The sequence below is a fragment of the Neomonachus schauinslandi genome, chromosome 13, assembly GCF_002201575.2.
Source record: "Neomonachus schauinslandi chromosome 13, ASM220157v2, whole genome shotgun sequence".
NCBI classification, from domain to species: domain Eukaryota; kingdom Metazoa; phylum Chordata; class Mammalia; order Carnivora; family Phocidae; genus Neomonachus; species Neomonachus schauinslandi.
The window spans coordinates 39295326-39316429 of record NC_058415.1 but is presented as its reverse complement, the minus strand read 5'-3'; the positions used below and the strand labels follow the sequence as shown (position 1 = coordinate 39316429).

Sequence of the window (21104 nt, the reverse complement as noted above, 5' to 3'; positions counted from 1 at the left end):
TCAGAAATAAGAGAACCAGGCTGCATATTCTTTCCTTTCCTGTAAAAAAAAAATAAGAAGAAGAAGGAGAAGGAGAAGACTTTCAAGCATGTTATTTCTTTTCTTTTTTTTTTTTTTATAAAGATTTTATTTATTTATTTGAGAGAGAGAGAAAGCATGAGATGGGAAGGGTCAGAGGGAGAAGCAGACTCCTCGCTGAGCAAGGAGCCCAATGCGGGACTCGATCCCGGGGCTCCAGGATCATGACCTGAGCCGAAGGCAGTCGCTTAACCGACTGAGCCACCCAGGCGCCCTAAGCATGTTATTTCAATTAGAGTTCAGTAATATTTACTGGCCTTCCTAGATGCCAAACACCGAGGTCCTTGTTTTGTCCTAGTTGGGTTTCAACTCCATCTGTCCAGAGTTGAGGCTTCCCCAAGGATTCCTAGAAGCCTATTTCTTATCTACTTCCTTTCCCAAGGTTTCTGGCAGCTTTGCACAGTGGCTAGGGCTTCTCATGCAGTTCCTGATACTGTTTCATGTTCCTTTTCAGAAAGCAGGGGCAAGTGAGGGATCTGAGTGCTATGAAATGCTCACCGTAGCCGAGGCTGGGGTACAGGTATGGGCTGTGGCTCAGGAGCATGTGGGAGTCTTTCTCACTGAATCAAAGCCTTATCTACTTATAAAGACAAAGGCATTGTTCTCCTCAGCATTGCAATCCTAGCTCCTGTCACTTTGCATACCACGAAGTTGGCAACTGATAAGTACTTGTTGAATAAACACAGGAGATCAGATGCTATCACTTCCAAGAAGCCTTCCCTGTTCTACCGAGTAGAACTGATTACTTCCTTTACTGTGTTCCAAAGCACCACGCATCCTCCTTCCCTAATTAAATTTATCTTACTGAATGGCACTGATCTGTACACAGTGGATTTATCTGTCTTAGTGATTCTTTGATAACAAGGCCTGTTTTACCTATTTTAGTATCGCCAACACCAAGTAAGCACAGTGCTTAATGAAACAGCCGTGTAAAATTGTTCCCTATCTTTTGTAAAGGTATCACCTGTAGCATTATTCATTACATTTCACAGTATCCTTTTTAGATTTTTCCAGAAATTTCTCTCCGTAATTATATCCAGAATATATGTGATTTTTAGACAATACTTTTGCCTTCGTTCTAGGAACACTATATTTTGTGTCTTTCCAGTTATATTTGGACCCATCCATAGTAAGGATTCAATGGCAAATGTTCTTGTATTAGTCTTACCCTTGACTCCAGTGTAGGTACCTAGCATTTTTTATCTTTGCATTTCCTGCCTACTTCTGACAGATGCTATTTGTTGTATTATGTGTCACATAACCTTCCTTAAATCCCTCTTTTGAAGTAAGATGGAGTAAAAGTATACACCTATAAAATAGTCTGTGTACACTACATTTATTCATGCATTCAACAAAATGAAGCTAGAAATCATTGAAAAATCAGGACTGAATACAATACACTGCTCTAAATTCCTTTAACCTGAAGAGGTGACACTCAATGGAATTTAGGATAGACTGAATATGAGTAATGGATTGGGAGGTGTCAAAACTCATACAACTCTTTGGATGGTGCCATTCCTTGAATTAGGGAAGAGAAGAGGAAGCCCAGATTTGGGGAGGCACTGAGAAAGCAACTGTAATGCAAATAATAATTATCCTAACTCACAGCCCTGTAGCCTTGTGTGGTTCACAAAGCATTCTAACACAAAGAATCGTTACAGTAATGAACGTTTGTATAGTGATCCGAGGTTTTTACAGATTATTTCATTTGTATCTTACAGCAAGTCTGTGAGTTGGCAAGGGCCAATAAACTGTCATTTTGCAGAGGAGGAAGCCGAGTTTCTGAAGGGCTCAAGGACTTGGAGAGGGTTGTTGGAAGGGGTTCTTAGGTGTAAGAGTTCTGATTTGCTGTCTTATGGTCAACCCCCTCTCCCCCCACTTTACTGCTGCTTCTAGGTTGGAAGCACATCACAGCCAGAGTGAGGGGCTTGAGGGGATGATGTAGCCTTCTGGCTGTGTGAAAGAAGACAACAACTGCTAAAGTAAGCATTATTATTAAATCTTCCCCATTCTTCAAGCTTTATTACCAGATGATTATTTCCTGTGAACTGCTTGCAACGGTGACCTGAAGCTCCAGCTGCCTGATTTGTTCCGTGTAACTGTTCCTTAGTCTTCAGGGTGGGAGCTCCATTCTGTAGAATGATACACCCGAACATTTAACTGGATTGTTAATTCTAAAACCATCTTAAACCAAAGTAGTAAATGACATTCCTGACTTAATCTGCTGTTTTTGAGTAAAGTATGAGCCAGCAGCAGGTGATAGGCATGAAATATTGATCAACTGACTGATTAACGTGTAGGTTTCATAGAGAATAGTAATTGATAACTGAGGCTTGGAAATATTATCAGACTTGTGGTTAGAGATATTTGCACACACCATGAGCAAATGAGAACTTACAGCATGCATTTATTTGAATACAAAGAGATAACTTTCCAGTTTGATCTTGTGTACCTCTGTGCGCATAATCAGAAAACAAGAAGTTGGATTCAAGGGGGAGAGGGTTACGTCGACGGCCATGACACGATTATACCTTCAATGTATGGCCTCTTCCTGAGAAGGACATTTTCTGATTTCTCTATCTTATTTTTTTTAAGATTTATTTATTCATTTATTTGAGAGAGAGAGAGAGAGAGAACAGGGGGAGGGGGGGGAGGAAGAAGGAGAAGGAGGAAGCAGACTCTCCAGTGAGCGAGGAGCCTGACGTGGGACTTGATCTCATGACCCTGAGATCATGACCTGAGCCAAAATCAAGAGTTGGATGCTTAACCAACTGAGCCACCCAGGTGCCCCTCTGATTTCTCTATCTTAACGACATTGCTGGATTAAAAGCTGAGTAGTAAGCCTTGACACTCCTAACCGGTCATAGGTCACAAACCCCACAAACACACCCCTTCTGATATAAGATCACAATTATCGCCAGGTGGCCACCACAATGCCTTCTCCGTGCTTTGTCTGGTAAGACAGGTTTTAGATGGACTCTAGGTTTGAAAAATAGGTGGTTAAGACTTTCTTGCAAGTGCTAGTTCTCATCCCTAAATCAAAGAAGACCAAGGAGGCATTAGATGAAATATGATGCCGACTCGGTTTTCAGACAGATTTTCTGGAAATCTGTGACCTCCACCAATCTTCTGGGGAAAAAACAAAAAACACCCAAAAAACTACCATACATTTCTGAACGTTTGGGCCAGGCTCCCTTAGTCAGTTCTCTATTTTTCTTACCACCCAGAGACTGAAGCATTTGGCATACGTGGGATCCTAGTATTTTGGAGCTGGAAGGGAAGCTCTCCCACCCTGGTTTTATCTGTAGGCTGGATAAAGGTTTGGGATTTAGCAATAGGCTTTGCTAGCTCAGCTTGTGAAAATCACATTCTTTATCAACTCCCCAGATGGTTTAGATCATTAAAAACACAACACAACAAAACAAAAGCCCTTCAGAGTGTACACTGTGAAGATATTCTCTAATTTCCAAGAAAAATAAATATATGTCGAATTTCTCACAGATTTCTCACACTTTCTCAGTATACAGCCTGAATTGCTGTGTTGAATGGGGAACTTAAAGCCATCGTTTTTGAAACTGCAAAGCCTTGTGCTGAATACTTAACTTCCAGCAGCCCCTTTGCCTTTCTAGCTTGTCCATCAGCCCAACTCTAAGTCAGTATTTATCTACTGGGGCTTAGCTTACACTGAAAAGTGGATGTCTTTATTCAATGAATTTGGGGCAACTGGCTCTCAATAAGTAACAAAAACAAAAAGGCTGTTTCAAGTCAAAGAGACCTCAAGAAACGATCCCACCATCTGCTGAGGAGAAAGAAATGAGCCCCTGGGCCCGTAGCTCTTTATTGAATAGAAGAAATAGTATTGTCGTCTAAATTTTCTGCAGCGCCCTTTGGATCAAAATATGATAATCGCAGCAAATAGATGCAGCATAAAGATGCGGCCACACTTAATGGAGACTCAAAGGGCCAGACCGCTGCTTGGCTTGGACCGTGTACTGTCACTTGGAAGTAAAACTGGGGGGCTGAGGGGATTGCGGTCGGCGGCAGAAAGGGAGACCTTACGATCAGCCGGCATGCACCAATGGATAAATGGCTGGCATTTGCAGGGCTGCCTTGCAGGGGAGCTTTTAGCGGTTTGCCACTGCCAGCTGATGTCTCTGTGAACATCAGTGCCAAGAAGCCAAAAATGAAAGCAGGTGCAGGGGCAGAGGAACGGAGTGTTAGGGAAGGGGGGAGGGCACGGGGAGGGGGTTTTTCAGCAACAGAACTTCTGTTGTTAAAAATTGGTTGCCTTCATTAAAACCTAAACAATGCCTCACTTTAACTCTGCCTAACATTTTTAGCCCACTAGAATCCTGCGCACACACTTAAGACCAGCCTCTTACATTTATGCGCTGGACTAAGAGACTGTGTTTTGTTTGTCTCTCTCCAAAGCTGTGGATTGTCTGCGAGACGGCTGAACTCTGATTAGAGCAGCTTTCCTTCTGACGCCCGGAGCATCTGCTTCGGCAAGTGCTGCCCCGCGGCTCCCCTCCCTCTCCCAGTGCCCCCTCTTCAGAAAGTCCCACTTCTGCAGAACCAGGGCCTGGGAACAGGGAATATTCCTGAACTCGGCGTGTCTTTGCCGAACCCCGGTGCCAGTTCAACTCTCTGAAACGCTGCTTTCCGATGAGAAAACAGACGGGACTCAGCGCCGCCTGCAATTTACATTCCCTCAAAAGCTCCATGATCCTGCAACATTGTTCCCCAAGCCCGCCACAAGAGACAGCAGGGGAAAACAATAGGGGTAACCGAAAGAGAAAAGGAATAAAGGTAAGGGTTCAGGACCAAGAGAGGAAAAGAACTAAGGCTTGCCACAGGGCACAGTAAAAATCGAGAATAGAACAGAAAAGACATCTGCCCCCTCGGCTGCCCTGCACGGCTGAGCCGTTCTCAGCATGGACTTCGTCAGTGAGTGTCCTCCCACACTGCAGAATGTGAAAGTCATCTTTCAGGGAGATAGGACAAAAATACAGATCACACGCAGCCTTCTCACAACTGTGATAGAGGGAGAGCAAACCCCGACAAGCAGGAACAGCAGGCAATCTGTGCTTGGTTGAAAATACGCTGTGGGTTTTTTTGTTTTGTTTTGTTTTTCCCCCCAGTGGACATTACTGCAAAGGGAGAAACATAAAGTATGCTGGTTTGTTTTTACAGGCTTTTAGAAAAAATAGAAATAGCAAGTTCATCTACAAGCCAGATGCTCTACCCGAACTAGAAAGAGTTCAATCTATTAAAACTATGATGCTACGACATTGGGGCCCCCAATTTTAATTATCATTTAAGATGGACAAGTATCGTGATTATTGGGGAATGGTAGCAAGAATTAGGTGTGTTCCAGGACCTTACACTTGGGGAGTTTATATTCGGCCTCCGTTGCTTCTACCACCAAGTGCTACTGTCTCGTCCACAGAAGGTTTGCTTATTATCAGCTTTTAAAACCCAGAAGGAAGTTTAACAACTTAAATCAGAAACGTAAACGGGGTCATATGCCAAAGAGTCAGTGGATGAAAAGGAACTTAGTTCATAAAGCAAGTAGAGAGTCTGGGCTTTAACCTGAATGAAATATTAAGTTGGGACAACAAGGGACTGCAAAGTTTCGAGAAGTCTAAGAGAAGTGAAATTCTCTACTAGGAAGAAAAAACAAAAAAACAAAAAATTGGCCCAGGGTAGGAAGAGGCATTCCAAGAAAAGAAGCAGAGATAGCAAATAACATAAAACAAGTTTCAAGCTCAGGACCAAAAAAAAAAGCAGCATTTGAAAGAAAAAGCGTGTTCAACTACAAAACGTGCAGATTAAAAAATACATATTCTCAATAATACTGAGGATGTGAGTGAAATGAGCTCAAATCTTGAAGGGAAATTGAAAAATGTGTATCAAAACCCTTTTCACTTACAGAAATTCATCTTGCTCAAATGTTGAGAGATGTAATATATTTATGTATAAAAGAGTTCATTGTGGCAATATTTAAATATTTAAAAAATAGAAATATGCTAATTATCAAAATATAAGAGATTTACTAAGAAAATTATGGCATATACATATATTAGGTTTTTAAAAAAATATTCTCCGACATGGGAAACTCCTTGCATGTATTTACTTAGTGAGAACGACAAAAAAGAGGTTGTTAAATATATGTAGGATGATCGTAATTACGTGTGAAGCAGTTATTCCAAAATGTTAACGGTAGTTATTCTGAATTTCAGAATCACAGGTGATTTTTTTCTTAATTTTTCCCCCATATTCCTTATGTTTTTCAAAAATTGTAAAGTGGAAGCTTACATATTTTCAACTTTGTGTTGAAGAGTATTCTATATATAGAAAAGTGCACCAATGAGAATACAGCTTAATGAGTTTTAGGAAACGGAAGACATCCATGTCACCAACACTCTCATCAAGCAACTGAACGTTACTAGCCCCAGTTCTCTCCCACAAGGAGAAACTCTACCCAACCTATAACACTGTAGATGAGGTTTGCCTGTCGTATATTTTAAATAAAGGAAGCATGCAGTATTTGATCATTTCTGTCCAGGTTTTTTCATTCAACATTGAAAAGATGCTGTTTTAGCCCGGAGGTGCTTGTAGGAAGTTAAGACCATTCATGCAGGGCAGTTCGCTGAATCAGAGCTTTTTTGGTGACTCCAGGCCCCATTCCTATCCACCTCCCCAGTGTGTGCTCTGAGTCTGGTACTGGGCCTACACCTGTCAAGATCTCTCAGTGGCAAATGTTCTTTCCCTTCTGAAACTCTTCTACCATGTGTATCTTCTACTAGGAACTTCATCGGGGCCATATTATTTATTGTTGCACCAAACTTTTAATTATCTCTTCCATGTTTACTTCATTATGGCTTGTTCATACTTAACTACCAGTCACTGGATGCCTACTACTATGTGCTACACCTGTAAGATACGCTCTACATGTAAGATAATATAAGCCCCATGTTATAGAGAAGGTAAGTGATTTCCCCTAGGTCATAAAGTTAAAGGTGACAAAACCTGTCACAACCCACGTCCTTGGTTGCTGTACCAGATGGTCTCTCCACTGCTCCCTATTCTCTCATCTGCTCATATTTTATCCCCTCACTGGATTAAAAGGTCCTGAGGAATACTACTACTACTACTAACAACAATAACATGTATTTACCTTTCTTTGGAGTTTTACTCCTAGAATAGTGCTTGGCATGTAATAAGCATAGTGTTTGGTTACTGAGCATAATAAGTGTGATGATTTTTTATTTGATTTTTCTAGCACCACAGCACTCTTTATAAAAATATTTTTGTTTGATGAAACTGTCATAATGTTTTATAGTGTTAAGCACCAATATGGCCCGAGATTCTGATTCTAATAATTCCGTGGAGAAAATGGGCTTGATAACTAGCATGGCCAACAAATGTAAGTACAAAAGTGGACAAGGTGGGCTGTCTGGGTGGCTCAGGCGGTTAAGCGTCTGACTCTTGATTTCAACTCGGGTCATGATCTCAGAGGGTTGTGAGATCGAGCCCCATGTCGGGCTCTGCACTAGGTGTGGAGCCTGCTTGGGTCTCTCTCTCCCTCTCCCTCTGCCCCTCCCCATCCTCTAAAAAAATGAATAAAAGAAGATGAAAGAAGAAAAGCGGACAAGGTGAACCACATGCAGTGGTAAAACTGGTATATCTGACATGAAGAATGGATCATCTTTTAAATATCATCCTCCTACATATGACAAAATTATTTTATGCAGTTATTATGAAATGAATTAAAATAATGGTCAGAACATACCTGTAGGAAGAGAAAGAAAAAGAAAATAAATATTTTAACACAAAATAAAAAATAATAATTTGAATCTTTTTCATAACATTAACAGACGTTTTAGAAAAAATTATAAAAACTTATATATGGGTCTATTACAGGAATGAATAATAATATTACAGCTTTTTCCTTAAACTTTATTTAGTGTTAATTCATCGATGACTTTGTCAAAAGTCATCTTCACATCTTCATGTTCAATATACAGAATAGGCCACTTGTCCATCTATTTTTATGGATCCAAGAACACATTTTATTAAATTTTAATTTCAAAAAGTCTCTTTCACATAAAGTAACATGAAGTAACACATCAAATTCCAGATATTACAATACTGTTCATGTCTTTAGTTTCAATTCTAGCAGCTTTCAAATATCTTAAGTCAAATAATTTTAAATACCTGTTCTTATCCTTTGGTTTAAGCATTTTCCTAACCACTAGTTATGAAAGTAACTTAAGATTTATAACTTCATGTTCATAATCACTGGACTTTCATTCTTTATTTCACATCTGCTCTGTAAATGCAGGGAAATATGGGACTGGAGAAATGAACAGCGAGCTCTAAGAATTGCAAACTAACTTGAGTCAGTCTGTACCATGGCCCAGTGTATAAGTGGTATAACTGGGACTCTTGAATAACTTCCATGTAGAATACAACGTTTATAAAGGAATAATTAAAGTGAAAGTGCTCATTTAAAGCTTGTATACAGAGATGCCTGTGTGGGTCAGTCGGTCAAGTGTCCTACTTCTGGTTTTGGTTCAGTTCATGATCTCAGGGTCATGAGATTGAGCCCTGTGCTGGGTGTGGGGAGTCTGCTCTAGATTCTCTCTCTCCCTCTGCCTATCCCCTCCCCCCATGCTCTCTCTCTCTCTCTCTCTCAAATAAACAAATAAGTCTTTTTTAAAAAGCTTTGATACATTATTAAAACTCAACAATTACCTCTAAAATCCATATGTTGAAGTCCTAACCCTCATTACCTCAGAATATGACTGTAGTTGGGTCTTTAAAGAGATAATTAAATTACACTAAAATGAGGTTAGCAGTGTGAACCCTCATCCAATATGACTGAGGTCCTTATTTTTTTTTTAAAGATTTTATTTATTTATTTGACAGAGAAAGACACAACGAGAGAGGGAACACAAACAGGGAGTGGGAGAGGGAGAAGCAGACTCCCTGCCGAGCAGGGAGCCCGATGCGGGACTCGATCCCGGGACTCCAGGATCATGACCTGAGCCGAAGGCAGTCGCTTAACCAACTGAGCCACCCAGGTGCCCTGACTGAGGTCCTTATAAGAGGAGACAGACACAGATGGAAGACTATGAGAACGTATGTTTGAATGTATGGGTGCAGGCCTAGAAATGACTGGAAAAATGTTCACCACACTCTAATGGGCAGTAATCATTCACAAGTGGAAGATAGTGATTTCCACTTTTCTACATTCGTGCCCTTTCATATTGTTGGGATAATTTTTATGACGAGCATGCGTTACTTATATAATTTCAAAAGGTAATAAATAAAAGTGGGGTTAATAAATGAGAGTTTATTCCATGAACTGATTTTTAAACATGAGCTCATTTTTAAATCCGCAGTTGGAAGACTTGAATATACAAGGCATGTGAGAATCCTGTATGGATTTACAAGGGAGAGATAGAAACAATGTGTGGACATTGTATGGAGGCACATTTTAGAAAAGTATAAGACAAGTTCTTTGCCACCCAATGATCGAATAGATTAGCAGCATTGTTTATATAGGGGAAAAAAAGAGGAGGAAAAAAAGAAAGAATAAAAGAAAGAGAGAAAGAAAGAAAGAAAGAAAGAAAAGAATAAAAGAAAGAGAAAGAAAGAAAGAAAGAAAGAAAGAAAGAAAGAAAGAAAGAAAGAAAGAAAGAAAGAAAGAAGAAAGAAAAAGAAAGATGAAATCAACCTAAGTGCCTTACAACAGAGAACTGAATAATTGAAGTGTGGTGTATCTATACAATCAAATAAAATACAACTGTAATAATAAGTGATCTAGAGCTAGCTTTATTCACAGCATTAAACCTCACAAATACATTGCTGAGCAATAAGAGCAAGTTGCAAAAGTATATACATATGATGCCATTTATGTGAAGTTAAGAAACATGTAACCCAATACTCTGCACTGTTTATGGATATGTATTTATTTAACACAATTACTAAGCAATGCATAGGAATGGTGAACACCAAATCTGGGTTAGAGATCAGCTTTCAGAAAAAAGGAGGATTAGAGAAAGATACCCAGAGACTTGAATTATATTAGTTATGCTTTTTTTCTCATGCTAGATGGTGGGTACATGAGTCACACAACTCCTTATGTCTTTACGTGTGAAATATTTCCTAGTAAAAGCCATAATAATATCAATATTCATAGTCACTTAGAACTTACTATGGGCCAGCCAATATGCTACAGATTTAGTGCATATTAACTTATTGCTTCCTCACAAAAGCCCTCTCAGAGGGACACTGTTATCAACCTCATTTTACAAAGAAGTCAACCAATCAAAGCCCAAGAAAGTTCTGTGACAAATCTGAGGTCACATCTAGTAAGTAAGGAGCAGAGCTGAAAGTTGAAGCCAAACAGGCGTCCATACGGTTGTCTCTTAACTAGTTGTAGACATACATACGAAAAGGGTTTTCTTGTGAGGTAATGTCTTGTCTTGTCTTTTTTTTTTTTTTTTTTTTTAATGTAATGGGTTACCTGGTGAAGTAATGAGCTCTTCTGCTTTGCAAATGTAAACAGAGGACCTAGTATAAGGTTGCTTGGGCAGCATTACTCTGCGGTTTGTGGGAAGTTGAGCTTTATAAATTGAACTTCCCTTCCAGAGCCAAGTCTCTGACTTCTTAATGTCAGGAAGAGTTTCTTTGGAGGAAAACACACGGAGCTCTACTTTAGGCATGTGGAGTTGCAGGTAAAAATGTGGCTAGCAGATAGAGATGATGGAATTCAGTTTGTGTTACAGCTAGGAATTTGTTAGCGTAATAGTCCAAATACAGAGATGGATGGGATTATCCAAGAAATATGGAGAAAGGAAAAAATGAGAGGCCCACACCTGGGACAGGAGAGTCTATTTCTGTCTATTTCTCTCTCTCTCTCTCTCTCTCTCCACACGCACACACACACCTCACATACCACACGCGCATGCACTCACACACATGCGTTTTGTTTTTAAAGTTCATATAAACAGTTCTGTTTCTCTTTTTCATATGTGGGGATGCGATTCTCAAATATGTGTCAAGAAATGAAGAAACTACTCTTTGAGGTAGGTGCTGAACACAGTCGCTTTCCAGTCCAGCATACCTATCCACCCCTCTATTCTATCTGAATTAAAATCTGAAGAATATTTTTAAAAAGACATACACACACACGTAAATACACACACATGCATGCACACACATCTTGACCACTTTTCCTTATAATTACATTTGTTACTCTAAAAGAAGTAACTGGATCCCAACAGCAAATAGTCCCTGTTTCAGCCTCGATTCTTGTCAATTAAGAGAAAGCATACTCAACACCATAGTAATTCTTAGAACTAAAAGCCCCTTGAACAATTTAGAAAAGCATGCTCTTTTTATTAAACTTTAAGACACTTTGATTTTATGTAGTGAATAAGGAAAGGGAGCAGTGTGTCGTTAGAATGCCCACCCTTGTATATTCACAGATTAGCCCACTAGATACACAGAGGATTTTTTTTTTCTGAGCTCAAGCAGGTCAGATCAGCCCATGTGCAAATGGACTATTTCTCAACGAATGGATTGTAACAATTGTCCTAAAGTATGAATATCATCGTATGTAAGAGGAAGTGTTATTTTGATCCAATCCTAGTGGGATTTTGCTTTAGTTCCTCTTTTGTAAGGAAGCAGCTGTTTCATCTTCTCTAGGGTGTTGCAGAAGTGGGGCGATCGAAAGGGGGAGCAGATAAAGAAAGGGAGAGGGGAAGGGGAAACTAGAGTTATTGACTTTACCAGGTACTTTGCACCATACAAGACTATATGTATTTAATACTTGCAATGATTTTCCTATTATTACTGTCCCAATTTTCAGATTGTACAACTGAGTTTCAGAGACATTAAGTAAATCTCCTCAAAGTCCTACAGGACACAGACTCAGGTACATCTTGGCTTCCAAGTCCACACGCTCATTTACATCACTATGTACAAATAAAGAGTATTCGGGTGTGTTTATCCAGCAGAAGTATCATGTTTTTCCAACCCTTTCTTAGTATCTGCAATCAAATTGAAATTGTTCTCTAGTTATCAGTAGATTTTTTAATACCTGCTTCATACCTGATCGGAAAGGAGAACTGTTTGGCCACAGTTTCTACCAGTACCTTTTGCAGATGTTTCTTTTTGAAATGCTTAACATAATTACTTGGAGTCACTGTACTTTACATTTCCAAAATGTAAATTTATTTTATTCCTTGGTAAATAAGATTCTCATTTGGTTTTATGTAAGTCATTTTCTATTTGTGCCAAATATATTCCATTCTATTGGACTTGCCCTGATTATTAGTTTGTAAGAATCATATGAAAAGTTATATTTTTGGTGGTACACTTTTTTACATGAGGACTCAAAATCAATTGGACACTAGGTTTTATTTCCTGCTGTACCTCTGTGCCTCCAGCAGGGCCTAGCTCAGAGTAGATCATCAGTAAATTATCACTCTGGTCTGCCACCCCTCAGCACACTCTCATTCTTGGTCTTTGCACTAGCAACCAGTAATGAGGAAAGACACACATGAAGTAACATGAGTTTGATAACACACAAAAGATATAATCAATTTTGTTAGCTAACATCTGCTGTGTTAAGCCTCCTATGTATATTATTATATTTAATTTCTGCAACGTTTCTGTGAGGTTGGTACTGTTATTATGATCATTTATAATTGTCACTTAACAACTAAAAAAACCAAGGCTTGAGAGAATCAGCAAGAATTTCTTTCTTTTTTTTTTTTTTTTAAGTAGGCTCCATGCCCAGTGTGGAGCCCAGTGTGTGGCTGAACTCAAGACCCTGAGATCAAGACCCGAGCTGAGGTCAAGAATCAGACGCTTAACTGACTAAGCCACCCAGGTGCCCCAGCAAGAAGTTTTGATTTGAATTCAGACCTCTGGGACTCAAGAGCCCTGGCATTATATCCACAGCAATAAAATGCTTCCCTTTAAGGAAATTAGGTAACTGGTATGTTAATGAAGCGATAGGTGCTGAGCCAGGACAATGAGTAAGCGTGGGTAACGAAACAATGGAAAGGCAAACAAAGAGTTCCCTTGCATATAAACCCCCATTAGAATAAATGTTGGAGCCCTAGTTCTTTTAGCGTCTTCTCTTCTCTGGTCTAATTTGGTGGAACGTTGAGAAGATCGGGTTGGGATGGGCCTGGAGGTACTCGCAAACTTTCATTGCTCTATCCATTAACCTGGTTAACAACCAGTCTCTCCTCATCACAATAATGGCGCCGTTGCCATCTAGTCATGACTGTTGGTGCCACTCACATGATGTCTTTGGTTCCAAGTAGCAATAATGCCTTCTGCCATATTGTTGCTCATAGTCCTGCCAGCTCTTGGCCTGGCCTTTTAAATGTTGCATCACCCACTTGGCATTCGTTCATTCAATAAAGAGAATCAGTGCTAGGCATTCTACCATTAGAACCATCTCTGGTTACTGCATCTGATAGAAGTATATATCTCCTTCACTAAATGGGGCAAGATTGCTTCACAGCAAAATTATGGATTTCTGCTCTGGGATGGATTTTCCTTCAGTCCTGTGTGTCAGTTTGGACTGGGGACAATTCCTGTTTTCTGGGAGCACAGGGGTCTGTTCTCCTAGGGTGCAGGAGCTATGTCTTCCCCCCCTACGTCATGTCTCAGGGCCATTTCTTTCTTTTAGTGCTGTGTTTCTCCCCTCCTCCCCTGCCCCCCCAAAAAATCATTTCAGCCAGAAGACTTGTAGTCCATGAAAAACCCTGGCTTGCCCTGCTCGCTGGGAATACTAAAGTGGAATCAAGGACAGTGGTAGGTAGAGAAAGAAGAGGTTCTTGTCCTCCTACTCCTTTTTCTTGCTCTCTGGCCAGCCCGTGTCTGAGAACCAGCTCTGGACCAGACACCACCTTGCACTGGAGAAAAGGACAGAGTGAGTAGGAATGATCTGAGGCATCCACGGGGTCTGCAGATGTGAGTGCAAAAGATGGGGCGCCTGAGTGGCTCAGTCAGTTATGCATCTGCCTTGGGCTCAGGTCATGATCTCAGGGTCCTGGGATGGAGCTCCAAGTCAGGCTCCGTGCTCAGTGGGGAGCCTGCATCTCCCTCCCCCTCTGCCCCCCATCTCAAATAAATAAATCTTAAAAAAAAAAAAAAAGGAAGTGAGTGCAAAAGAATCCGCAAACAATCACAAAAAGGACATCAAACAAAGAAAGGAAGGACCTGCCACTTGTGGTTTGACTTCTTCCCTTTACACACAGTATTTACATTCAGAATCAGAGTCAAATCACCAATTCCCACCAAGACTTTTAAATGGAAGCGTTCCGTGGCTCTTCCAACTTCATGGCGACTTGGATAGAACATCAGCCACCCTAAATACTAAATAGCCCAATGACTAGTTTCCAGCAAAGCCCACCCAGTGTCCCTAAAAGGCAAATCAAATGTCAAGGGTCTTGAAGAATTTAAAGTGAAGGAGATTGGCCTTACCCATCTGGGGTGTAAGCATCATGTATAGATAAAAACTACTGTTGAATTACCAACTTGCTTAGTATTGCTTATGAAAAATATAATTTAGAGCAAAATTGGAAGAAATTCAAATAGCTAGCTACACACTACAGACACTCACAATAAACAAAACATTGCTATTTATTCTTGCTTAATCTACTCTGCAAGGTAATTTCACTTCTCAGACCTAAAAAGAACCCAATATGACCACCTTCCTTGCATCAGACTGTCTGACGTTCACATGGGCAGTGCTTCAAGCTTGAGGAAACAGAGCCATTTCAGCTTGTTCTCTGTGCTTAGGGGCCAAGAAACCTTTAATTAGCTACTTATTCTAATTACTCTAAATAGAAGCTTATCTGTTCCTGTGTCCCCTAGACCAAAGGACTCAAAGTCCTCGCATCACACCCTTCGAAAGAGCCTTCTCTTTAAGACTGTGTGACTTCTGTGGCTAGAACAGAAAAATAAGGACAATGTAAAAAGCCACAAGTCTGGCTCATGCATCACCCCATCATCAGTTCTCCATTTATACTGAAATAATTTGTTCAACAATCAAAACCAGACTCTGCTCTTTACGATTTGAATTAGGTCAACTTTCTTTTTTCTCTCTCCATTTCTTTAAAGGGTCAAAACCCCTTTTAAAAGCCAATTTGAGCCGGGCAGGGAAGTTTTTTAAAACAATTGCACAGTGACTTCTTCAGACTGGTGTATGCTGCATAGCATGTAAGGAAATTAGAAGAAGTTCTAAGGGAGCTTGAAGGAAGCGGGGAGGAGTGTGGTAACAAATAAACCAATAAACAAAAGAAGACAACTGTCAGCTGCCTAGGGCAGATCTGTGTCCTCTTCCTCCTGGATGTCGTTTCTATGCCAAGTACAGCGGAGCAATGCCACGCCTTTGGGGACAAGCTGGTAGGAAATAATACGTCCTTGTATTCAGAACATGAAAAAGATCTAAAATTAGGTATATTTTGTGGGCTTTGGAGTATGATTTAAAACCCATAAGCATCAAGAAGCCTAAAACATGAATAAGATTAACCTCTGAAAGACATGTAAAATCTGCTATTAATAATAATGTGCGGTTCCTGGGGCGCCTGGGTGGCTCAGTCAGTTAAGCGTCTGCCTTCGGCTCAGGTCATGATCTCAGGGTCCTGGGATCAAGCCGCGCATTGGGCTTGCATCTCAGCGGGGAGCCTGCTTCTCCCTCTCCCTCTGCCTGCCGCTCCCTCTGTTTGTGCATGCTCTCTCTCCCTCTGACAAATAAATAAAATTTAAAAAAAATAATACACGATTCATGCATCTGCTATAAACTGAACTGATGAGGAAAAACAGTCATGGGTCACCAATAGTACGTTTCAAAATCATTGATTCAGGCGAGGCTAGTGAAATGAAATTATAGATGGTGGGACTTAGATCATCAGTCTTTTAATTTTGTACTTTTTGAACATCATCCAAAAATATGAATCTGCCTTTGAAATTCTATGAAAGGGAGAGAGAAGAGAAATACTCCGCCTCTTGCCATCTCCCACCCCAAAGCACTCACAACCTGCCCAAAATGTATCAGGACTACATCACACCCCTTGTTGAGTGTACCCCCTCTTGTGTTTGGGTTTTGCTTTTAAATCCCTTTACAGAAGATGAATATTTAGCAAGAACGTGTTGTTTTTACAGTTCTTTTTCTACTTTCATCTCCATTTCCGTATCGCTTGTGTAAAGTCAGAGGAGATTGAAGTAGAAAAAGTCAAGCGTGTATTCAATGTGGAGCAACAAGATTTGGCCTAAAAACATGCTCTTTTATGTGTTTGGAGTGGTTGGTGAGTTACAGGAAGAATTTTGCCTGTTGAGGAGAAACAAGGAAAATAGATTAAAATTAACTATTCATGCAGTCGTATTTATCATCTCCCCTGTGCATACTTTTAGGAAAACTGAATAATGGAACCACAGTCTTTTATATATGAAAGTGTGCCTACGTTTTCTGGTTCTTGGATTTTTAATTTCATGTCACCCTGGGCTAATTATTATAATTTGTATGGCAGATAGGCTCATCTTTCTCAATGTAATGAAGATTCTTTCTTAAAAGCTAAACAAATCTCCAAACTTCCACATTCCTCTGTAAAGCAGTAAGAAGCAGAAGCCTGGGTCTTCCCCCAGAACAAAATGCCTGAACACTTCCCCAGTGATCTGCCTGTCGCCTCCACTGAGGTGGAAACCATTCCTGTCTCCTGTTTGTTGGGAAAGACGATCAGTTTCTTTCATATCATTGCACGTTCTGCAAATACCAGCAACTATTCACATCAATACGCAATTCGCCTGCACTGATTTTGGTCACATATGATAATATTCAGTACTGCAGTTTTGCTCCACAAGCTTCTTTGACCACACACTTTGAAGATCTATACCTTAATTTCTAATAGCAAAGCCTTTTAATTTCAGCGAGGCTGTGCTTGTTAGAAGTTTTAAATTTTCTCTGGTCACTGAAGTTGGCTTTCTCAGAGATAAAGACGCCAAGCCTATCTCCTGTTTGTAAGGTTTCCATTTAAAAATAAGTCTGGGGCCACCTGGGTGGCTCAGTTAAGTGTCCAACTCTTGATTTCAGCTCCAGTCATGGTCTCAGGGTTGTGAGATCAAGCCCCCCACTCGCATCTGCGCTGAGCATAGAACCTGCTTAAGATTCTTTTTCTCCCTCTCCTTCTGCTCCTCTCCCTTTCTCTCTCTCTCTCTCTCTCTCCCTCTCCCCCAAATAAATAAATAACAGGTCTGAAAAAATTTTAAATAGCTATTCCTTTCTCTGTTTAAATTAATAGTTGATTATGTTACCATTAAAAGGCTTCCTCCAAAGAATATCAGTAAAAAAAAATGAAATATATTGGCTGCGGCATTGATTGAACTTTTAAATAGGTAAGCTGTAATTACATTAAAAAAAAAAAAAAAAAAGGAGGGTTTGTAGGTGTGGAAGGGGATATTGTATAAGCAAATAGAAAACCTGCTCAGAATGTGCGAGAATACAAACAGGATGTATAAATTGCAAAGCCAACACCAGAGTTTTCTGCTAGCCAAGTGACATAGAATTCCAGTTCTCTTTTCATCTGGTAAGACACCAAAAGGAAATACATAATCATACTCAGAATTATTTTTTTAATGCAAAAGGGAGCCGAAATCAAAGTCAGAAGTTTAGGTAACTCTTAGCTAAATGTCAACAGCTGCCTTAGGCTACCTTGCACACAAATACAGAATATTTTTATTTCAGTTCCACGATTATAAACTGAAATTCTCTGGAACAGTCTCCTAAGGATGTTCCTTCAATTTCCAATAACTTCTAATGGGGTAAGTGTATGTTGTAAAATAGGATAGTAGATAAAAAGAACATGCCATAAATATTTAAAAATCACAGAATGTACTCGATTATCACTTTAGCTTCTACATACTTTTCTGTATTATCAATTTCCTGGCTCTTTCATTGTCAGAATCACAAATCATCCTTCAAGATTTCAATTCATTTAATTTCAGGCATGTCAAAAAGTAGAAATATTGTGCAATAGGTAAAATATAATTGGAAGCAGTTTTAAATGGAATATCCGTCTGAACACCCTGGGTCCCTGTTTCCTCATCTATAAAAAGAGGAGGGAAAGAATATAACCTAAGGTCCTTTTCAGCTGAGAAATTCCGTAATGCATGCTTTTGCATGACTGTATTCAATATTAGAGAAAACATGAGGGTAATCACACATAGCTACTTTCAGAAATGACTTTAAAATTGAGTCCCAGGGAGTTGAGTATGGACAATAACCAAACCTTTCAAGTCCTCTGCCAAAGCTTGTGGTTTAGGTGAGAATTTAGTGGGAACAATAAGCTCATCTGACCATGGAATAATAATGGCAATGCAAGACCACAAGGGGCTGACATTTATTAACTGCTTCCTATGAACCGGGCACCATGGGGCACTCAGATTATGCAAAGGTGAGCTCACAGCGAGGTGAAGGAGATAAAGAAGTGAACACAAATCTCGGTGCGGTTCTAATAAACACTGTTGACAAATACTATGATAGAGATAAGTACAGAATGCAATGGAATTATATGGAAGGAAACTGTTGCAGGCTGGGAAGGATCCACAGAGTAGAATATATACCGACAGAATCTTAATGTAGGTGACACTAGGTGAAGAGCAATTTATACTCCAAATGTAAATCTCTAAATTTATTGGAGAAAATTGCCACTTCTCGATCTTTGAAGTTGTCTCGGGTCCCTCCAGTCTTTTAGTTTTCCATGTGAATTTTAACGTCAGCATCAGTGTCCTGTGAAAACACTGTCAGATTAAGGAAACTGAATTTATCTTTAACATGATGTCTTTCTATTCATAAAAACAGTATATTTTAGTTTTGTTTTAGATCCTCCCACAAAATTTAAAATTTTCCATACAGAAGGACTCATACATGTTTTACTCATTACTCTTTCTGGGTGGAATATTTAACTATATTAGAAATGATTTATTTTAAATTATTAATGGTCTATTAAATGTTATTTATCTTTCATATTAATCTATATCTGGGAACTATGAAGAATTTTTTTATTGGGTCTAATAGTTCATCAGTAGACTTGGATCTTGTATGAAAATAATCATATGACCTTTAGATAATGATACTTTGGATTATTATTCTTTTTTAATCTTGTGAATATTTACTTGTTTTGACTTATCTTTCACTGATTCGTCCAGGACTTTTGAAACAATGCTGAATACAAATAGTTATGATGGGCATAATTGTCTGACTTACTTAAAAGAGAATGCCACAATTTTTTAAATTAATTAATTAACTAATTAATTAATTAGAGAGAGAGAGAGAGAGAACATGAGCAGGGGGAGGCACAGGACCAAGCAGACTCCCTGCCGATCAGGGAGCCCCATGCGGGACTCAATCTCAGGACCCTGGGATCACGACCTGAGCTGAAGGCAGACACTTAACCTCCTGAGCACCCAGGTGCCCCCACAAATTTCTTTTTCATCAAGTATGATATCTGCAGTAATTTTATTTTTGCTACATCATGAATGGCTGTCAAATTTTGACTATACTCTTTCCTTCTTAATTTTTTATCATAAAGTATTCCGATGTACATGAATATGTAGTTTTTAAAAGAATAATTAAACAAACACTCTTGTAAATAGTACCCAGTTAAAGAATAGAACAACAATATTTTTCAAGCCCCTGAATCCTCTTCTCCAACCGTATTATCTTCACTACCCAAAAAAATGAGCACTAGCATAACATTTGTGGTAATTATTGACTTGATTTTCTTTATGTATGTATCATATGTATGTATTCTAAACAATATAGTGTTTAGTTCTGCTTGTTGCAAAGCTTCATACAAATAGAATCACACAAACAGTACTCTTGGTAATTTTTTTTTTTCTTCAGTATTACAATTTTGAGATTCAGGCATGTTGCTATGCAGGGCTATCATTATTCACTTTCACTTTTGTATGATATTCTATTGTGTGTATGTATTATAGTTTATTGATACAATCTACTATTGATGGACATTCAAGTTGTTTCTAGTTTTCTGCTGTTACAAATAATACTTTTATGTGCTCCCTTCGGCAGCATATATACTGCAATTGGAACGAGAACATTAGCATGACTCCTGCGCAAGGATGACACGCACGTTCGTGAAGCGTTCCATATTTTTGGGAGGAATACTTACCATTTACATCGACATGGACGGAACTGGAGGGTATTATGCTGAGCGAAATACGTCAGTCAGAGAAAGACAGTTATCATATGGTTTCACTCATATGTGGAATATAAGAAACAGCGCAGAGGACCACAGGGGAAGGTAGGGAAACTGAATGGGAAGTCATCAGAGAGGGAGACAAACCATGAGAGACTCTTAACTATAGGAAACAAACTGAGGGTTGTTGGAGGGGAGGTGGGGTCGGGGGATGAGGTAACTGGGTGACAGGCGTTAAGGAGGGCACGTGATGTGATGAGCATGGGTGTTACACGCAGCTGATAAATTATTGAACACTACATCTGAAACTAAATATGTACTCTATGTTGGCTAAATGAATTTAAGTAATAAAAAAATAAAAATAAAAAACAAATAATACTTTTATGAATTATGTATGCTGATGCACATTTGCAAGAATTCTTTAAGGTATGTGAGTAGGACTAGATTGCTCGGTCTCAATTTTACTAGAAAATGCCACACTATTTTCCAGTGACTGTGCCAATGCTCAACAGTAAAGCATGAGAACTTAACGTTGAGCCACGTCTTCACCAATGATTAGCCATGCCAGTGTTTTTAAGTGTTGCCCTACTAGTGGGTATGTACAGATGACACACTGTGGTTTTAATTTACTCTTCCCTGAGGTTGAGCAACTTTTCCCAGGCTTTTTGGATATTCATATTTTCTGTGAAATGCATGTATAAGCATTATTGCCCATTACTCTCCTGAGAGTTGGTATTTATTTAAGTGTTCAGGACATGAGTATTTTGTTAAGTA

The 21104-nt window shown here is 39.4% G+C and overlaps 1 pseudogene; it reads left to right on the top strand.

The window, feature by feature from the left end:
* Positions 1 to 20187: 20187 nt before the first annotated feature.
* LOC123326539 lies at positions 20188 to 20288 on the top strand (annotated as a pseudogene).
* The last annotated feature ends 816 nt before the right edge of the window (positions 20289 to 21104 follow it).